Source organism: Panthera uncia (genome assembly GCF_023721935.1).
Source record: "Panthera uncia isolate 11264 chromosome C1 unlocalized genomic scaffold, Puncia_PCG_1.0 HiC_scaffold_3, whole genome shotgun sequence".
Taxonomy (NCBI): domain Eukaryota; kingdom Metazoa; phylum Chordata; class Mammalia; order Carnivora; family Felidae; genus Panthera; species Panthera uncia.
The window spans coordinates 65,887,083-65,900,555 of record NW_026057584.1 but is presented as its reverse complement, the minus strand read 5'-3'; the positions used below and the strand labels follow the sequence as shown (position 1 = coordinate 65,900,555).

Sequence of the window (13,473 nt, the reverse complement as noted above, 5' to 3'; positions counted from 1 at the left end):
AAGCATCTGACTCTTGATTTTGGCTCAAGTCATGATCTTACAGTTGTGAGATCGAGCTCTGTGCTATGCTCTGCTCTGGGCATGGAGCCTGCTTAAGATTCTCTCCCCACCTCTCTCTCTGCCCTTACCCCTGCTCATTCTCTCTCTCTCTCTCTCAAAAAGAAAAAAAAATGCATACGTATAATCAGTTTATGTATTTTTATTTATTTTTTTAATGTTCATATTTTGAGAGAGAGAGACAGAGCATGAGCAGGGGAGGGGCAGAGAGAGGGGGAGACACAGAATCTGAAGCAGGCTCCAGGCTCCGAGCTGTCAGCACAGAGCCTGACACAGGGCTCAAACTCATAAACTGTGACATCATGAGCTGAGCTGAAGCTGGATGCCCAACCGACTGAGCCCAGTTTATGTATTTTTAAAGAACATTTACAATAACCTACATCAAACTCATTAAAAATGGCTGCATGTAGGCAAGGGAAAGATAGATGAGGTGGGGGCAGGGGGTAGATGGATAGGGAAGAGATTAAAAGAAAAAACATATGAAAGAAAAAAAGGTGGGGTCTTGACCAGACTAATAATTGTTCATTATGGACTAAAGGGTATGATTAACACATCCTTCAGCATTTGAGGTCCCCCAAAAGACAACTAAAAATGCTGTGGAATGAAATTTTATTCTTATAGGCTGAAGACCTTACACTGACCTGAGATATTTGAATTTAAAAATGGATACCCAACGTTTTACTGGGGAGAAGAGCCACATAAGGATAACACACTCTCAAATGCTGAAGAGAATAGAGATTTTTTTTTCTAAAAATAAAGTGGGTAATTTCTTAGATTTGTGCTTGGAGAAAATACAATGACAAATGTTTTGGCAAGGTGTTAGAACTTGTGCATTAGTCTTGCCTTAATGGAAGAGAATCTGTTGAAATCATTACATTTGAGCAGAGCAATCTTGTAGTAGATAATGTACCTATGTATAAACAGCCAAAAGAGACTTAAGCCTGGGTTTCATGGTGCATTCCACTTATATACTCTCTAGTCAAGGACTGTGGGATCTCCATGGTCAGGTCCTTGTTAACACCCAGCTCAACAAGGCAGGACATACCAATGGTGTGTGTGTGTATATATATATGTGTGTGTGTGTGTGTGTGTGTGTGTGTGGTGTGTGCATACACATATTATTCCAGTCAATCTGATTTCACAAGGAAGAAATTACAAGGAATAGCTGATGTATGCCTGTTCTTTTTTGTTTTTTTTTTTTTTTTGTTTTGTTTTGATGTATGCCTTTTCCAAACCATTACACATATTTGACATTGTTTAGACATGTGGTTAAGAATACATTTACCATCTAGTGTTTTAGAACTCACACAGGAAGTTAGAAATTATAAATGAATGAAGCAAGAAATAAACAAATGGAAGCAAGGCAAACAAAACAGAAAATACAAGGCACATACCTCTGCTGTAAATACAATTATCACTTGGCTACAAATTTGAGGGAGTATGTCCTACAGTAAATGTTATCATTTGGTTGAAAATGATTTTTGCCTATTTTGAAAGGTAGCAGATAGATGGAGGAAAAAAGAAAAAACTAAGGTGAATAAGAAATTATTCCATTTAATGATACAGAGAAGATTATCATGGCCCTTGTGCAAGGATGACATGCAAATTCGTGACATGTTCCATATTAAAAAAGGGAGGGGGATTTACTCCATTTATCTATACCTTTGGGGAATGGTGTTTTATGTAAGTGATCCATCACTTAACCCTAGGACTACTTCTTTTTAGTTCACCCACCTCTTTTTCTTAATCTAAACACTTTCTGTAGAATTTTCTAGTTTGTACAGTGAATAGAAATTAATGATATATCTTTAAGCATAGGATCACTAGATCAACTATTTTATTATGACAAAAGGCAGTAATGTGTACAGCGGCCATTGGGGTGTAAAGGCTTAGCATTATACAAATAGCCCTGAACTTCCACGTGTTTACAAATCCAGTCTGCCTTTTATTAGTGTCTTCCTTCTCAATTTCCTGTCATTTCTTTCCGCCATGATTGTTTTAGCTTTGTTGGCTATCCCCATGCCTACCACATTCACATCCTCTCCCACTGGAAAAGGATCCATGGACTTTGTGACAACCATGAAGAGTAGTTGTTTTCTCCTTATTTCCTGGTGTGTGTATCCAACTCAAACACCTAAGAGACATTCTAAAAGTGTGGTGGATCTAGATTAGAAAATCTTTTCTGATTGAAATTATTTTAAATGAAACAGTCATGATTTTTATTAGGATTTTCCTGTTTACTAATAGATAAATGTGTCCCATTTGGAGTTTATAGTTCATTTTTTTCCACAAGGCGATCAACCAAGACACCAGATAAAATTTTATCAGTACCTATTTTATTGTGCTGCTCCTGCATTTTACTAGTGAAGTTCAAAGTAAGTTTTTTTTCTTTGCTCTCTTCTGCTTACTCCAAAAATTTCCAGAGGCTAATAAAATCTGAATCTTAATAAGGTCTTAGCTATAGTAACAGCAAAATTTAGCATAGCTGAAGAGATATGAATACAATTTCCCAGGCTTTTTTCTCATTAAAATGCTACTCTTCAGACACATAGAGTAAAACTCATGAATGAAACTACGTCTATATACTTAGCAGTAGAACTGTAACAAAATTTCAGTTAGCAATTTTTCACCGGAGGTCCTTTGAGGCTGAGCTTTTAGCACTGGCGGACAGTACATAAACTACGACCTACAAACGTAAGCCTTTCAGACACTAATACCATGCCCTGTTCATAGTAGGTACTTTAAAAATAGTAGAGCACCATTTCTCTTTCTTTACTCCTTAAAGTAACCTTAACTAGGAAACATTTCAATCTCATTTCTCAGAATGCAAACAAAAAATAACAATAACCACTTGGCCCTACTGGGTCAGGATGAAAGATTTACCTGACCACCCAGGCTGGTTACAGAAGCTCAGCAGTAAAACAATTTCCGAGTTGGTCTACATTCTTCCAAACTAGAGGCTTCCTTAACCATGAGCCACCACCCCTCCTTGCAGGACTATCATGGGTAGAGTTGAAGAAGGGTTGGGTGATCTGGGCTGTGCATCATGTCATGCAATGGCCATCAGAACAGCATGAGGACAACTGAATGCCCACGTGAATAATTCTCAGTGTGCAAGCACAGAGTGCACACAGAACAGCAACACTTAAAAGGTCTAAAAGCATAAACCGCAATATGCTAGACTGCCACAGTCACACTCCAATTCAGTAATGTCTTCAATCAGTATTAATGAAAGGTGCTTTTTCAGGGGTTTACAGGTTATTTTCCTGAAGGGAATGAAACGTGCCAGAAGATCATCTTCTAATTCCTATCTTTGTTTCTGTAGTACTATTAAATAATCACATACAGTCAACTCTAATGCCCTACTGAGACAATACTCCTGTGTAAATATAACATTTTCAGTACATCCTCAAGTCACAGATATGATACATCACAAATTTACATGTAATGCATTGTCTCCAAAGAAAGAACTCCATTCCTTAAAAAGTGACAAAGCATTTAGGCATATTTCTGGGCAGTAACATTCAAATCAAGATTACCAACAAGTGATAGGTGACAATTTTCAATGAAGAAAGCTGTAGAAGATAATTGAATCAGTTTACCATTTGTAGCAGAAAAAATAATCCATATTAGATGTGTTCTGTGATACTTTAAAAACTTCTCAATACTGACAAATGAAAAAAATAAATGTGTATGTATCTATTTTTTTCTTCTAATATACATATACATATAAATTATAAGAACTATCATGGCAATCAAAAATTTTGTGTAATTTTTGGGGCCCCTGGGTGGCTCAGTCAGTTAAGTGGCTGACTTCAGCTCAGGTTATGATCTTGCAGTTTGTGGGTTCCAGCCCCGCATGGAGCTCTGTGCTGACAGCTCAGAGCCTGCTTCAGATTCTGTGTCTCCCTCTCTCTCTGTCCCTCCCTCACTCATACTCTGTTTCTCTCTGTCTCTCAAAAAATGAATAAAAATGTTAAAAAAATTAAAAAAAGTTTTATGCAATTTTTAAGTCTGATTTAAGAATGTCTAGTGGAAAGCCCCTTTTAAAATAATATGACAATAATTAAAACATTTACAGTTCACTAAATTTAAGAATATTCTTTTACTTTCCACCTTAAAGGTCAACAATTAACCCATGTTATTATAATTCATTTTGTAATTTTCCTCAATTTAATGCTTACAAGATTAAATTATCTGCAACTTGTCTTTAAAATTCTGGGATTCAAAATTCTTTCTAGGTTTCTGAAAATATTAGTATTTTTTCCTCTGTGTAAGTGGAGCTACTATTATTTTTTGGTGTGGAGGAGTTGCTTTAAAAAAAAATACAGGTAAATGTGAGTGGGCATTCAGTTACACACTATTTTAGTTTAAAATGGGAGGGGATGGCAGTGGAAAATACTCACGAAAAGATACCTGTCAGGCAGACTCTTCAATTCATTCATTTTATATTTTCTTTCTTTTTTCCTCCTTAATGAATGAGAGGAAAATGCATCTTTGGCATTCCAAGGAAGTGATTCTGAAGTTAATCTCCATCAGATCATCTAGAAGAACAAATGTCCAATGACGTGGTATTAAAGGCAGTACATAAGGTTGTTCCAAAGACCAGCTGAAAGCCTGAAACCCCGTCAGTAGCCATGACTGAAGCTCATCATGTTTGGACACTGCAGCTGAAACCTCCAGACTTACTGAGGAACAATGAAGATATTGTACAATCAGCTAGGATTACAGTGAAGAAAAACAAAATGCTCTCAGATCATAACAGAAGTGATTATCACGAGGAAAGAGAAGTGACTGTTGGGTTTAAAAGGCAACCAGAGCAAAATAAAAACAAAAGTAAATACAGAACATTAGCACCCTACCCCAGAGGATGTTAAAATCACAAAGAAAAATTTCCAAAGGAATTATAATAAGCTCACACATGAAAAAGCACTTACACAATCCATTGTAGGATGTACACTTTGCTAAATGATCTGCAAAATTAGAAAAAGAAACTGATTCATTGTAGAGGTGCATTATCTAAAAGTACACAGTGTCCAGAAATTCTATTGCTTCTTTCATCAGAATCAATGTGAGGTTTGCACTAGTAAAGATGGTGAAGTTATTTTATAAGAGGAGGAGGAGAAGGAGGAAGGGGAGGAAGAGGAGGAGGAAGGGAAGGGGGGGAAGAAAGCTAGAGAACCAGTATCAAGTCAAGAAACAAAAGGGTTGGAGAGGGCTTATTGGAATATAATAAAGTGCCTTCTTTTTCTTTCAGCTAACATATAAAAGTTAAAAATTTCCAGTACTCCTGAAAAGAGATTTCTACAAATAATGCACCCTTTAAATACCATTCAACAGCTGTTGTTGAAATTTGGCTCATGAAAAGGTTGCCAGAGGGGATGGACATGGGGGGGCGGGGGATGGGCAAAGTGGGCAAAGGGGGGCAGGAGGGGCAGGCTTCCAATTATGGAATGAAGAACTCACGGTGATAAAAGTTACAGCGTAGGGAATACAGTCAATGGCATTGTAACAGTGTTGTAGGGTGACAGATGACAGCTACACTTGTGGTGAGCCTAGTGTAGACTTGTCCAATCACTATGTTGCACACCTGAAGCTAATGTAACATGGCCAACTATTTTTCAGGTAAAAACAAAAACAAAAAGCTGCAGTTACATCTTTCATCAGGCAAATGACACTAGGCACATCAACTAGTTATGCAATATTTTGCCACTGTTTTGTTTCATGTATACTTTTGTCAACGGTGTGTGACGGCAGTTCTTGTCTTTTTATGTCCCAATGCACCTGATGTAAATATCAGTCTCCTATCAGTAATAGGGATCACTTGACTAATCATGAATGCTTTCGTAGGAGATGATGCTAAGTAGTAGAATTTTTCTCCAGTGGGGAGATGAGAAGGGACTCCAGCTTTAAACACCTTGCTCAGGAGATTCTTATAGGATACCCACGGGTTGTAAAGTGCTTCCCTTTTTGAGAATCACTAATCTTCTCAAAGGTTATAAACCTCTTCCCCCTTTGAGAATAACTGATCTTTGGAATGAAGATAAGGAATTTATATATTTTCTCCATTCCAGGTTAACAAGCTTCTAGAACATGGTCTGTATATGTTGGATTCAGCAAGGGCATTCACTAACCCACATTTGGTAGGGCTTGCACTTTTATTTTTTCTTGTAGCAATGAAAGATTTATGCCTATCCATCACTTTGTTGTGATCGCCACCAGAAGAAAGTTGTCTGGGGTTAAGGGTATAGACAGGCCATGGGATAGATGAAGTTTCACTTTGGCTTATCTGCTCAGCCATTCTAACCAACACTAAGAAACCATAGATCAAAGTCACATGTTTACAGTAATATTAATGGCAACCTCACGTCTAAGTAAATTATCTGGTCCTTTCACTCAGATGTTTGGATCTTAGGAAGATGAAGGAAGAGGTCAGGCAAGTCTTGGCTGTGACAACATTCACTAGCACCTGAAACAATTAGCTTTAGTAGCCACATACGTCTTTAAGTGTTTTGTAACTATTTGTCTATCCCAATGATTGAAAACAACTGTATAAAAAAGTGATCTCCTTATAGATGGGCATTGCATCGCCAGCGGTTTCTGTAGTGGGCACCATCTCCCTCTTCAAGATCAAAGCATTCCTTCCCCCAGCTGCCAGGTTGTGACTGCAGATGGTTCACAGCTAAGCCCCTTTTTTTAGGAATTATCCTTGGCCCAAGATTATATCCCCTACTGGAGTGAGGGAAGGACAGCCTGCACACAATGCAGGGCCAAGAGGTGGGTGGAGGAAGTGAGGAACTGGCCTTGGTGCTCAATTTAAAGGGAGGCCAAAAACTCAGTAACCAAGATAAATAATATTTCAATTCACTAGTTTTTTAAAAATAAAAAATGTAGGGACGCCTGGGTGGCTCAGTCAGTTGGGTGTCCGACTTTGGCTCAGGCTCACGGTTTGTGAGTTTGAGCCTCGCGTCGGGCTCTGTGCTGACAGGTCAGAGCCTGGAGCCTGCTTCAGATTCTGTGTCCCCCTCTCCCTTCGCCCCTCCCCCGCTTGTGCTCTGTCCCTGTCTCTGTCTCTCTCTCTCTCAAAAATAAATAAATGTAAAATAAAATAAAATAAAAAGTGTAAAGAATCCATGATGATCAAATATCACAATTGTAAATAAAGACAGCATCAATAATAACCAATTTTTCTTTTTTGCCTGAGGCTTCAATATGGCTCCACACAGCACTCTTACTGATCCTATCTTAATTTATTATGTTCAATATTTTGTCCATTGTGGATGTTGTATTAATTTAGATTTTGTTAAAATAGTGCATCAAAATATTTTTCATGGTAACTGAGGGTTTTGGCATCCCTAAATTTTGTCCTTGAGTGGAGTGCCTCCCTTACCTCACCCAAGTCCCAACTCTGGAAGGTAGTACTATTGCTTGGCTCATTTGCCCTTCAGAGGAACAATGTTGAAAGGCCATCCCAACAACAGAGTACCTGCAGGATTCGTTGTGACTTCCTTTCTTGTGACTTCATCACAGTCCTGTTTCCTACACTCCCTTTTAGTTTTATTCCCAAGAACACCAGCAGGCAAGTCTCTGTCTCTGTGTGTTTCCCCTAAGACATCCCCATAGAAGAGGTGAAAAATGAAACTCAGAGAAGCTGTGGGACTTGCCCAGGTTCTCAGCATTCCTAAGTGGTAGAGGTGAGAACCCAGGTAGGTCTAACTTGACACCAGTGTTCTTCTTTGTAACACCGGAATTTGGGTTGATAGTCAAATAATCCAAAGGTTAAACCCAGATATCAATAATCCCCATGCATGTACCTAATAGTAAACTGGAAATCAGGTTCTCTGGTTTCCAGGAGGTAAGCCTCTGATTATGTTAGACCCTACAGCAGAGAGAATAATGTTCACCCCGCCTCCCCAACAAAGATATCTACATCCTAATGCCCAGGACCTATGAATATGTTAACTGACATTAAAAAATGGATTTTTCAGATGTGATTAAGTTAAGGACCTTGAGATGGGAAAATTATATACACTGCTTTTCCAGGTGGGCACAATATAATCACAAGGGTCCTTTTTAGGGAAAGAGGGAGATGCGATGATGGAAGCAGAGGTCAGAGGGGTGTCACCATGAGCCAAAGAATGCAAGCATCCTCTAGAATCTGGAAAAGTCAAGGAATAGATTCTCCCCGAGAGCCTCCAAAAGAAACAGTCCTACTGCCACCTTGATTTTAGCTCCATAAGCTCCATTTGGACTTCGGACCTCCAGAAGTATAAGAAAATAAGTTTGTGTTATTTGAAGCCACTCAGTTTGTGGTAATTTGTTACAGCAGCAACAGGAAAGCAATACAGAATCCAAAGGCAGCATCTTTGCCCTGATATCATGGCACCATTCACATCACTCAGAATTAGAATGAATCCCTAACGAAAATCAGACAGAATCAGCAGAGGAATTTAACGATGACTTCTCAGTTGTGTTATATTAAAAAAAAAAAAAATCTCTTTTAAATAACTTGGATATGTGGAAGGATTGATGATCTTGTTCTGGCTCCAGATGGTCATGTTCTCCTAATGACAGATGGAAGTCCAGAACAGGCAGGCTCATCTATGTGGAAGGAGGAGAGAAATGATTAAGGCCAGCAAGATCCAAGAACTCTTTAAAGCATGTTTTTTACTTTCCAGATTCTTCATTAATTCTCTTTAAATTGTAAACATTGTATTACTAATATTTTATAATGGGACAAACTACTCTGTTTTTCTTCTCTTTCCTTGACGCACTTGAAGAATTTAGAGTTTAAGCTTCTCTGGCACTTACGCAAAAATAGACATTCTGGTTGTTATTCTTGTTGTTGATTAGATTTTGGGTCTGATGTGCCATCAATTTCCTCATAAAAAGGCTGAGTAATGACGAAGTTTGTTTTTAAAGGTTGGTTATAAGAAAGAGGACAAAATACTTTGGCTAGAAGCCAAAACAAGAGAATTGGGGACATCAAGAAAATATCTTGAACAGAAAGAGAACACAGTAGCAGGGCTTCACTCCAGGCAAGAACGGAGTTCTATCTTTTGGACATACAAGAAGAAGAGAAAGTACCGGGTGTATGTGAATTAGAGGTGGGACAGGGAGGAAAAGGGGCAAGGGGAGGTGATTATACCTAAGCAGATGGGACCTCAAGCAACCTTGCAAAAATACTCTTACCTCCACTGTGTGCCAGCAGGATGTAGTTCCATGGCCAGTCACCTCCTCGGAGCGGAGTCATCATTGGGAAGTGGTAGCTTTTATCCAAACAAGCATCTCCTACCTCTGCAGCCTCAGTTATCTGTACTTGCCTTCTGCTTCTCCTGAAGATGTCCCTTCATCAGCTAGCATCTTGTTTGAGGCCTCTCTGAAGAAATGATGCTTATCCATGTCCTTAAATTTTTCTTGGTTTCTGCCTGACTTACTCTTACCCCACACTGCCTCAAGCATAATGTGAGCCCAAGAAAAGTGGGGTGGAGTCCTGGAAACTTAATGGAATGGCATAAACAAACAAACAAACAAACAAAAACTAAGCTAAATAGAACCAGTTTAATTTCTCCCCTACCGGTATCTGTCTTTTCGCATGAGCTGGGATAATGTTTAATGGCTTCTTTTTACATGATAATAAAATTCCCTGTAAATACACGGGCTATCCTGCGCAGAAGGAATATCCAGGTCAAAGGTCTTATTATAGATCAACATATTCTTTAAAATAGCTTAGTAACCAATATGGAGGAGCACTGGTCATTTCGGCTGATTTGGAAAAGCATAGGCCTGGGCAGTTATGAAGTCACTGAGACTCTCAGCAATACAGGCCCCTCTGAACTCCTAGTTAACACTGAAGAGGTGTAGAACTCGGTACATCCTAGGTGGGGCTTTTTGGACATCTGGTAGAAAGAAAACAAATGGAGGAATTATGATTTGGAACAATTTACTGTGTTAAAAATTACTTTATCAATGAAAGTTGAGTAATTTTTCCCATTATTTAACTGAAGTTTGTGCTCTTTTATGTAGTTGGTCAGCTATGCTTGTGCCTCAGTGTCTTTAAAAAAAGTATATTGCATTAAATACTTTGGAGGGAGATGTGCAAAAAGATCAGAGGACATGCTTGTAGTGGAGCCTTGGGCTGTCTGCTTAGAACTTTCTGAACCCTAGAGGAGACTTGGGTAGTCTGCTTCACTGGATGGCCTCCCTTGTGGCCAGAGTGGGAGAGAAGTGGGACCAAGGGCTGCACATCAGTCTTTGCCTGTGGTTAAAACTGTAACATGGGAGCAGTGAAATGTCCATGAGAAGTGAAGAGTGTTTCTGCCCTGTTTGAGGATTCTCCTCTTGCTTGGAAGTTGTCTTCAGTGAGCATTTGTTGAATGACTTGAATTAGTGAATGGATGGATGGAAGAATGAATACAGCCATGCAGAAAACAGCAGAGGAAAAGGGTAGAGTCCTGCCCACATTCCAGTCCCTGGTTCTAGTTCCTTCCTGCCTCTTAGCTCCAGTGTTGACTTTAGTAGCACAAGCCATTCTATGTTGGTTTCTGTTACTGGAGATTGTAATCACTAATAAGGGGAATTTGGAGTCTACTTTGAGACTTATGTGAAAAAAAAAACAACCATAGGACTTACTCTCTTTGTATATATGTATATTTATATGAGCGTAGGTGCATGCATGTGTATGTATATATAGTATCATGTACATATATATACTCCAAATCAATAAGTGTCCCTGAGCTCTCTTCCTTATATCTAAAATGAAAGGATTAAACTAAATGATCTGAATTTTTAAGAGGTTATGCTTTCCAGGAATTGTGTCAATGATTTGTATACAAGGTATAATGTTGCCCAAGTGCCCAAGATAGGCCCTCTGGAAATTCTTATACTTTCCATGTTGTGTCATTGCTGAAAACAATTGGGAAGCTCTTTTGGAAGTGCATTCACAGGTGGTCACACATTATTTTAACTCCCTCCATGGAGGCAGATCTCCAGTCTGATAAAATGGTGACTGAGAGTGCTGGTAACACCGGTTTGGGCAGAAGGCAAATTTTGGCTGTAAAATAGCAGTGACAATTTTCCTATGAACTGGCCCCGGAGGCAGACTCGAGGGAGTGCCATGGCCCTAAGGATGGAATATTGATACACCATGTTTGGTGAAAATGACACACCAAATTGAAATGTCTGGATGGGAGATAACTTGTAGGAGTCACCCACACTTGGTTGCCCTCTTTTTGGATGGATAGTTCTTCAGTATCCCTCTCACATCAAGCATAAGGCTGGGCCTATACCAGGTTTTCAATAAGCACTGGGTGATTGACTAAGCCAAATTCATAATGACAGCTATCGTTGTTTGAACTTTTACTAGTGCCAGGTGCTTTACATATGCATATATTTTCTTTTCTTTATTTTCTTCTTCTTCTTCTTCTTCTTCTTCTTCTTCTTCTTCTTCTTCTTCTAGGCTCTACATCCAGTGTGGTGCTCAACTCAGGGCTTGAACTCACAACCCTGAGATTGGGACCTGAGCTGAGATCAAGAGTCGGACATTTAACCGACTAAGGCACCCAAGTGCCCCTTCATGTATTTTCTCATTTCACACTGTCAACCATCTTCTTCTTAGTCTCATTTCAAATGTTAGGAAAGAGAGACTTCAAGAATTTAAGAAACGCGTCCCTAAATTCCACTGCTAACAAGTGGCAGCACGAATGCGGTGAAGCCAGGTTGTCTGACCCCAGGCCCACTGTGCTCTCCTACCTCCCTCTTCTCGGCCATAATTGGAGGCAATTGAGAATGGCACAGGCACAAAGACTGTCCATTAAATAATATTGATCAGAACCAGAATGTTCTCCTGAATAGCATTTCTGCCTAGAAAATAAATTTAGGGGTAGTAAATGGTTCAAAACGTTGTGTATAAGTATTTTGTTCATAACATTGTGTATATGCATTTCTAGCTGTTACTTTCGCTTTGTGTTTTCAGAATGTCTGAAAGGGCAGCATATCCTGTATAATACTCTTCTCTACATGTCTCAGCCATCCATGTGGCTTTTACTGGCATGCATTATTGTTCTCTCCTTCTCCTATATGCCTTAAGGTAGGGCAATTCTGCCACCCACTGAAGTTCAGTTCTAAAAAGCTAATAGCTTTGGCAAAATAGCAGAGGGGTTAGTTATTTTTTTCAAGTTAGTGTGGAGAAAAGGGAATAGAACAGGTTCTTCCCAGATGCCTGATTTCTAGTCAGCATGCGGCATGAATCCCTGGTTGAGCACGTTTCAGCCATCCTGTGCCTCAGGAGAAAACCACCACTCCTGCCTGCGTCGCTATGGTAACTGATGCTCAGCAGGCAGTTGCAGTTTCATTTAACATACTGGCTTTTAGAACTTGGGAAGCATGCTTTCATGTAAGAGAAAGGGAAAGGCAAGTGGTTTAATTAATGTGTCTCAATTTAACATAGGGATACAGGTCACTTCCACTGTTTGACCATAGCGTGTGTAGCTCTGTTTTATATCTGTGTCAGATCTAAGGCATCAAAGGATGGAATATTTCTCTCATCATGTGTGAAGTGTACAAAGTGGGCAGAAAAGGAGAGACGGGTTGTGTTGGACCCTTTGCAAAAGGTTTTTCACTTTATAAAACCATCTCGGTTTGAGAGTGTATAGAATTGCTTCCTCTTCTCACATCCACAAAGGAGGCCTGAGAGATGGGTTGCTAGGCAACCTCACACCGAAGACTGGGGCGCTTTGAAATTAACATAGTTGACCTCCCCGTCATCTCTGCAGCTCTGCTATTCAAAACCATTTGGTGAGGTCCTAGGACTCAAGAAAATAGATACAAAACGTAAATACAAAAATAAAGAAAGGGTGAAACACATCTAACCTTTTCAAGCAAAGATCAGGATTCTCTCAGTGAAAAAAGGCAACAGTATGAAAAAAGCAGGCTGAGGGGAAAATGGTATTAGTCGCTATAAAACTAGAAACTTATATTTTGAATAATCCAGGAAGCAAATTTTCCTTGCTATGTTTTTAGAGATGTTTATAACTGCCATGTAAACTATCATAGCAAAGAGTCTGAAAACACTTAAAGGGCAAACAAAAAATAAATCAGTTTATGATAATAAGATCTACTACATATTTTTGATGAAAAGCTCAACTCTCAATCCTCAGCACGTGATGTTTTGCTTAAGCTCCAGAGTCTCCTATTCTCCTTCCTGCCACTACATCATTAATATGACACTAGTTGGTGTGGGAAGGGATGGCATTTATTTTGCAAGTAGATGAATATTTGGAAGGAAATTGCAAAGCTGGTTTATGGAGCAAAGCATACACTCTTGTCAGCAATAAATTATTTAGTTTGATTTTTAAAATACTTTATACCACTGCAAATGGTTATGGTAACATTTTAAGATAGGCTGTTAAATTTATC

At 39.1% G+C, this 13,473-nt stretch overlaps 1 non-coding gene across 1 annotated transcript; it reads left to right on the top strand.

Moving 5' to 3' along the window:
• Positions 1 to 1,584: 1,584 nt before the first annotated feature.
• On the top strand, positions 1,585 to 1,686 carry LOC125911982 (U6 spliceosomal RNA). The gene has a single exon (XR_007454557.1). It is a non-coding gene; the product is annotated as a U6 spliceosomal RNA (small nuclear RNA).
• Positions 1,687 to 13,473: the final 11,787 nt, after the last annotated feature.